A 7,776-nucleotide genomic window follows, 5' to 3' on the forward strand; every position below is an offset into this window, starting at 1 on the left:
CTACATTGGCCCACCTCTGTAATACGAGCAACCTTGTAAGTCGCTCTGGATAAGAGCGTCAGCTAAATGCCGTAAATGTAAATGTACAAACTGGCGTGGCTATTCTTTGGTAATAGTTTGTAATAACACAGAGCGAGCGAGTAATTTTGGCCTGCTGGTGGTCTATAGGCTTGTTTAACGGGGTTAAAGCAACATTATGTAGCATTTTTACCTTACAGTAACAGCTTCACAATCGCAGTCATTAAAACGGTGACTTTTTGAATAAGGTTTTCATCTTCTTGTTGTTTTGGAGCCATGAAGGCACTGTTGCCGCTACTCTGAGCTCATATCCACATGCGCATGACTACATATCATGACTAACAGCTTACACAATATTTAAGGCATTAGGGTTTAAAAATGATAGGAAACTGATTTACTTCTGTAATATTTTATTGCTGCTATTTTGCACTGCTTTGGTTTTAAAAGGATATTGGAGTTTTATTTATCTTTAAAATGAGCAGGAAAGTTCATTAAAACATAGATTTGTTTAATTAAGGTATTGATCATTATTATAATTATCTTCTTTGTTAGTCAGCAAATGCATAAACAACCTCAAGCTGCATTAAAAGCTGATATTTATATATGGTTATTTAGTAATTGAGCGATTCATAATCTGAATAATCGATTATTCATTTTTATAATGGATAGAGTATCCAACTATCAAAATAGTTGTTTGTTGCAGCCCTACAGGAGGTGCTTCGGTTGTACTGGGAGGGGTTTTGGTTGAACTGGGAGGTGTTACGTTGTCCCGGAAAGGGTTTCGGGTTGAACTGGGAGGTGTTATGCTGTGCTGGAAAGGGTTTTGGTTGTACCAGGAGGTGTTTCAGTTGAACTGGAAGGTGTTACATTGTACCGGGAGGTATTTCAGTTGTACTGGGAGGTGTTCTAATTATATCGAAAGATGTTTTGGTTGTACTAGGAACTGTTAGTTGTACTGGGAGGTGTTACATTGTCCCAGAAGGGGTTTTGGTTTCAGTTGTACTGGAAGGTGTTACATTGTACTGGGAGGTGTTTTAGTTGTACTGGGAGGTGTTACACTGTACCGGGAGGTGTTTTAGTTGTACTGGAAGGTGTTACGTTGTACCTGAAGGTATTTCAGTTGTACTGGGAGGTGTTACGTTGTACTGAAAGGTTTTTGGGTTGTATTAGTGGGTGTTATGATTGTAATAGGAGGGATCTTGGTTGTACCGGGAGGTGTTTCAGTTGTACTGGGAGGTGTTACATTGCATCAGGAGGTGTTTTAGTTGTAGTGGGAGGTGTTATGTTGTACCAAAGGGTGTTTTGGTTGAACCGGAAGCTGTTTTGTTTGTACTGGGAGGTGTTTCGGTTGTACTGGAAGGGGTTTGGATTGTATTGGCAGGTATTATGATTGTAATAGGAGGGGTTGTGGTTGTACTGGGAGGTGTTACATTGTACTAGAAGGGGTTTGGATAGTACAAAAATGTGAGTTAGGAGAACTTTTGGTTAAACAAAGCTGAGTTAACTCAACTGGAGCCCAGCAGTTGCGTGGCCTGATTCATGTGACAACAAAGGCTTGAAACTAGGCTGGTTATCACAGCTACGTGCTACCATAGAAAGCAGAAGCATAGTATAATCTAATGTGTGAGATTGGAAACGGTACATGCATGATGGTTCCTGGCAATCCTCAGTCAGAAATGGGAAGCCTTATCTCTGTGCTCAAAAACCCAGCACCTGTGCCACGAACACCATGTGTTAGATTAATAACAGCAGGCTGCTGCCAGTTCTCATTCAAACACACACACACACACACAACGCACACACAGATATCCACACAGAGATGGAGAAAGAGAGCACGGAGATATCATTTATGATTCATGACAACATCCCACACCTGAGCTTTCCATTTGGAATGGCATGTTGTTGTTCCTTTTTTTGCTGGTGGACACGCTCCACCCACTCCATGCATAATTATGTGGCCAATGTTTTGGTGTGTAAAAGATCTCTGACTGTGCTCAGCCAGCAGATACATCTCCTGTTTGCTTCATTTCCTCAAAGCGATGTCCTGTTCCTCCCTTCCCTCCCTCTTGGATGGAGCTGATGCCTGCAGCGAGGTTGCTGTGTGCAAACTCTGCACGCAATTTACCAACATGGCTGTCTGGAGCCACAGAAACACCTCGTCATTCCGCTCGCTCGCTGTTGTTCTGGTCGGGTGTAGACCATGACGTGATTAGGGACGTGATGTCTAATTTGAACTCTTGGCCCTTGGCATGCATAGTTTATGTGGTGTGTCTCCATGTTTGTGTGTGTGTGTGTGTGTGTGTGTGTATGACGCATGGTCTTGTTCTTCTTTCCTGTTTCCCGGCACATTCCGCTGGCGGACGGTGGCCTCTGCTTCTGATGCTGATCATTCCTGCTGGGTCTCTATGGAGGTGAGTGGCTGTTGCCCCGGTTACGTGCTCCTGTCTTGCCCCGGGGCAGGACACCGTCTCATTTCTGAACCAATGCCTCATTAGCTCTCTCTCTCTCTTTCTCTCTAGATCATTCCCTCTTTTTCTCGCTTTCCCTCATTCTCTCTTTCTGTGGCTCCTTGTGACCCCCCCCCGTTGCTTCCTGAATCCCTCCACCCACTCACCCACCTCTCTCACTCTCTGGCTCACTGTGCTCCCCTCCCTCTCTCTCTCACTCACTTTCTTCCACTCTCTGACTTCCTGTGTTCCTCTCTCTCTCTCTCTCTCTCTTTCTTTCTCTCTGACTACCTGTATTCCTCCCTCCCTCCCGACCAGTATAAATTCTTATTTATAGTACTTGTATTAGAGCGGGTGGAGTTTAATAGGGTATGAGTGGAGTATATGTGATGATGTCACTCACTGTCCTTCAGGGTTTGGGTGAAGTTTTCTCTGATGATTTTGAACTTTGGGCAGTGAAGGAGGAAGTGCAGCTCTGTCTGGACCTCACCGCTCTCACAGTGACCACACACTCTCTCCTCTCTAGGCAGCAGGACTGTTTGTATCTGCCCGTCTCCATGGCCAGACTGTGGTCACTAAGCCGGTACTTGGTCAGGATCTGCCTCTGCTGTGGGTCTCTGACGGTGTAGAGATCCTCCTCTAATTTATACTCTGTTTAGGGCCCTATAACAGACTAATTTAGGCTGGGTTCTAGTATGGTTGTCCCAGTGTTCTAGATAGTCTAGAACAGAGCCTTGCTCTGGTTGATAATTAGATTGACTCTGATTCGACTTTGGTCAGCAGTGCTGGACTGAGGCTGTGATGTTTTAGGGGTTAGTGGGTTAGCTAGTCTCAGAGCCAGCTGACAGAGGGGACTGGGTTTAGGGCTGAGCTCCTGGGTTATAGGGCTTTATACTGCAGAATTCTGCATTCATTCATTCTCTGCATTCATTCATTCTCTCTCTCTCTCTCTCTCTCTCTCTCTCTCTCTTTCTCTTTGTATGTCATGACTGTCTCTTCAATCCCTTAATAATGCATCAGGAGATGAGGCAGAGCATCACTTCTAAATGTCTGCTATTTGTCACCTGCTCTCTCTTGTGCGAGAGCGCCGGCTCAGCGCGGGTCATGCCTAAGGCTTAGTCTAAATGACCCCAACCCCAGAGCCGAGGAGACTGCGCTGTGGTTTTTATGGCAGACTTCGCTATCGCAGCCTGTTTTCGTAAGGAGCGAACGGACACGTTCATGAGAAAAGTCATCAGTACCGTTTGGATACTGATGGAGAAGCGAGGGTCCTGCAGTCAACACTCCGCCAGCAAAACCAGACGCAGTATTATGGCCGAACTTACTCGTGATCTGCCCGGGTCACGTAAGGCCCGTCTGTCATGTGAGCAGAGCACTTTCAGCCAGATGATTAACACTGGATGAGGGAGAGAACTGGCGCCTGGGCTGAAGTCTACTGGGCTGAACAAATAAAGAAGTCTGTCTAATGTCAGTGAGCTTTAAAAAACCCAACTTCTCCTAAAGAACAATTTCAGTGTGTCAGTGCCAAAGAGGTAGGGGGCTTGAGTGCTGCGTTTTCTTTTATTTGAGAGGGGAATATTCATCCTGGAACATGGGTTTTCTTTCTTCTCCACCACACTCTGCTATTCCGTTTGTACGTCTTAATAGACTAGGGGGTAGGCATGCATTTTTTACTCTTCTTTAAAGAAAGACAAGCAAAGCACTGGTCGAGTGATGTCCTCATTCGGTAGACTCGTTCCCTTTGTCTTGAGACCCGGAAAGTACAAACGTTCATTAGCCTTATTAATCAGTAATAACTACCGAAACTTCAGAGCTAACTTTTCTTCAAGGGAACATTGACTCAGTCAACAGACAACAAAGGCCTAATTTTCTCCGAATCTCAGCCGTATCTCAGACTGTCAATTGCAAATTGATCTTCAGGCTGAAAAGAGTCCTTGCTTGCACAAAATAAACATGAGGACTGTGGTCGCATTGGAAATCGGGAAACGAGGTCTATGATCAGACTTGATTCAGCATGCAATTAGCTAAATCCAAAATTTGCTGTTGTGGGTGGGACTGAATCATTCAGATCTAGTCCCCACAGTGTCCATGACCATCCTTTTGGGGTGTGTTTCTACTTGTCAGCTTTGGTCGGATTCAATCGAACCCCGGTGTGAATGCTTTGTTCGTGCGGTTTGTTCATTAGGTAAGACCTTCTGAGCAGGTGAGGTGGCTCTTGGCCTGCTATGAACACAGTAGAGTTGAGCACGGGCATGGGGTCTCCGTGCAGACCCGCCCACATTTCTGTTGTCTGACGCTTTAGTTTGTTTGGGCTGTGTCCCAAAACACACCATACCACGCAACTACACAGTGTTTCAACATTGGCCACCATTAGAGCTGTGTTTATTAGTGTAGCTACCTCAGAGTACCTCAGAGTGTGTGTACGTTATCAACATAATTTAATAAGACAGGTTTAAAGATCCAGCGATTTTAAGTTCGTCCCCCCAGTTGCAGCCTTTTGTAATATGTGTGTAACGTATCACCTTTTCCCCTTTTGGTTCAATCGCAAATATGTCAGTATAAACGCAAAGGGAAACCAGGACTAAAATCTGACAGTGTATCATTTTCCTGCTTGATCCGGACCAAGAGAACTGTAATACAAGTATAAACACACCCTTAAAGGTCCAAGGACATGGGCTGTTGGGGCACTCTGTGGAACTGTGGCAATGCACTGCTATTCTGGCACCCCTTGAGAGGTCTGGCAGCCCGTTTGGCATCTGTATAGCGTGAAGGTCAGTGGAAATGAAGGCCCAGTGTAACGTAGGTCTTTTGAATATCTTGTCTGTGTGATGGTGTTGAGGAGGACTAAGGCAATTGGGGAAGAACGGTGAAATGAATGGCAGCAACGGCTGCAAAACAAAGACCGTAAAATTAAAGTCAAATATCCCAGGCCAAGCAGTCAACTAATAAACAGAAACATGAGTCAGCATAAAAACCTTATTTTAGTGTTGTCACTTTTTAAAATTCTGTTTTTCCACTCAATATTAATGAGGATATTTGACTTTAATTTTAGTCTTTGTTTGGCAGCCATTTGTTTTGTTTTTTCAGTGCACACATGGATATAAAACTAATGCAATTTATCCTAAATTCACAAAGAAATAAAATGATTGAACCTTTACATTATTATCTGCATGTTTATTTAGATCATTTTATTTTTATTTAGTTTTAATTTAAAAAAGCAGAAACATACTTCATAAATAATGTAGTTATTTTTCAGTGAAAAAATAAGAAATAAATGTAATTTTTAATTATTGGCATACAACTTAAAATACCAGTTGGTTTGTTAATTTACAGAGAATTTCTGTTTTTGTATTAGTTAGTATAATTTACTTTTAGTATTTCCATAAAATTTGGATTTTTACAGTGTAGTGTGTCCCTGGCTGGCTAAGATTCTCTCCAGTCTGATTAAATTTATTACAATCATGGATTAAGCCTGAGCTGTGTGTATATACACGCTACTCAACAGTCTGATGAAGATATCTGTTTACACACACACACACACAATCCAATCTATGATGATGTGCATGTACCTTGTACCATTTAGTGTACATGTTACCATGACAACAAGCATCTGGTCAGTCCAGTCGGAGTGAGATGGGTATCAGTGTGTTACCTGAGTTCTCAGTTGGTGTGTTTGTTTATTTAATGGCTTAAATCAAGAAGACGTACTTCACATCCACGTTCACTTACTGAAGTATGCAGTAAAGACTGGTGGGAGGGAGTCACAGATTGTGGGTAAGAGCTACATTTCCGAAGGACATCATCTCACCCCCATAGAACATACCGTAGAGCCCCTATTGCAGTAAAGCAGGCTGTGTTGCCTATTGGCTACTGGGTGTTTCCATGGCTATTATTCTTCTATCTAACGGATTACTCAAAGGATTACCCACCCCGCTCAATCGGGTAGGAATTCTATTCAGAATGGCCTCAATCTGACCACTGCATACATGGACATATACTATGTCTAATGAGCTCTTAGTTATGTGCATGTCACATGTCCCAGAGCTGTGGGCTGTGGCCAGGTCCTTGTCATTCCATGCCTTTTCTTGACCTCTCTCCTCCTCGTTCATGGTGCCCTTTCTACTAAGCCAGCAGACCCACGGTTTCTCTAAGCACACTGGAAGTTGGAGATCAACTTGAACTGCATTAGACAGTTGTCAGTGTTCTCTCTCCCTCTTGGATAACAGATTGTCCACCTCTTCTGCTCCCTCCTGACTCTCCTGCTTCCCTCAGCAAGTCCCTTTCTACCTGTTTTGATGAGACGACCCACAACGGCTCTAGATCTCCAGCTTGCACTCCAGTGGAGCCAGCTGATGGATGGGGGTCTGTTCCTGCCTTGCCCTTTTGGGCTCATTTACATTTAAGGCATTTTACAGATGCTCTTATCCTCTTATCCATTAAGAAAAACCTCAGGTAGTTTGAATAGACTAAAATTCAAAGATACCTCTAAGTTTAGACTCTACTAAACACAGGTCAGTAGGGTGAACACTCTGCTATTCGCCCAAGTACTCTCAGAAGAGGTGGGTCTTCAGTCTGGGTTTGAAGACAGCCAGCATTGGACTCTGCTGTTCGGACACCCAGGGGAAGCTCATTCCACCACTTCAGTGCAGGACAGAAAAAGGTCTGGACGCTCGTCTTCAGTGGATCTTAAAGGATGGCGGGTCGAGCCGAGCCGTACTTGAAGCTCGAAGGGCTCTTGGTGCGGACCGGCTTTTGACCATCGCCATCAAGTACGGAGGGGCTGGCTGGTCCTTTCTTGGCTTTGTAGACCAACATCAAGGTTTTGAACCTGATGTGGGCAGCAGCTACAGGAAGCCAGTGAAGAGAGAACCCAGCAGTGGAGTGACAGGGCTGAATTTAGAAACAATTTAGGCGTGCTTGTCTTCAGCTTGGATGTTGTACCTGCTGTCACCCAGACAGCCTGTAATGGGTCCTGCTTTTTAACATGTATTAAAAAAGTAAAATCTCACAACTTTCCGTTTACAAGCATAAACATGTTTAGGGTCATGCAGCGTACCCTGGACCTGAGTCTCACCGCTGTACCAGTGGGGGGCCGGCAGAGGTTTGTAAGGGTAAAGCTGTTATCCAAAAAAAAGGCAGAGCATTTATCAGTTAAGTGAGAGAGAGAGAGAGAGGTGGAGAGGGATTGAGTGAGTGAAGAGTGATGCTGCTAGTGATACCCTGGCCTTGCATGTGATTGACCCTGCTTAAAAGAGGTACAGGGGGGATAGCTCAGCTGGCCACACCAGGTATTCACACACACCCATACATG

This window comes from Salminus brasiliensis, chromosome 5 (genome assembly GCF_030463535.1).
Source record: "Salminus brasiliensis chromosome 5, fSalBra1.hap2, whole genome shotgun sequence".
NCBI lineage: Eukaryota > Metazoa > Chordata > Actinopteri > Characiformes > Bryconidae > Salminus > Salminus brasiliensis.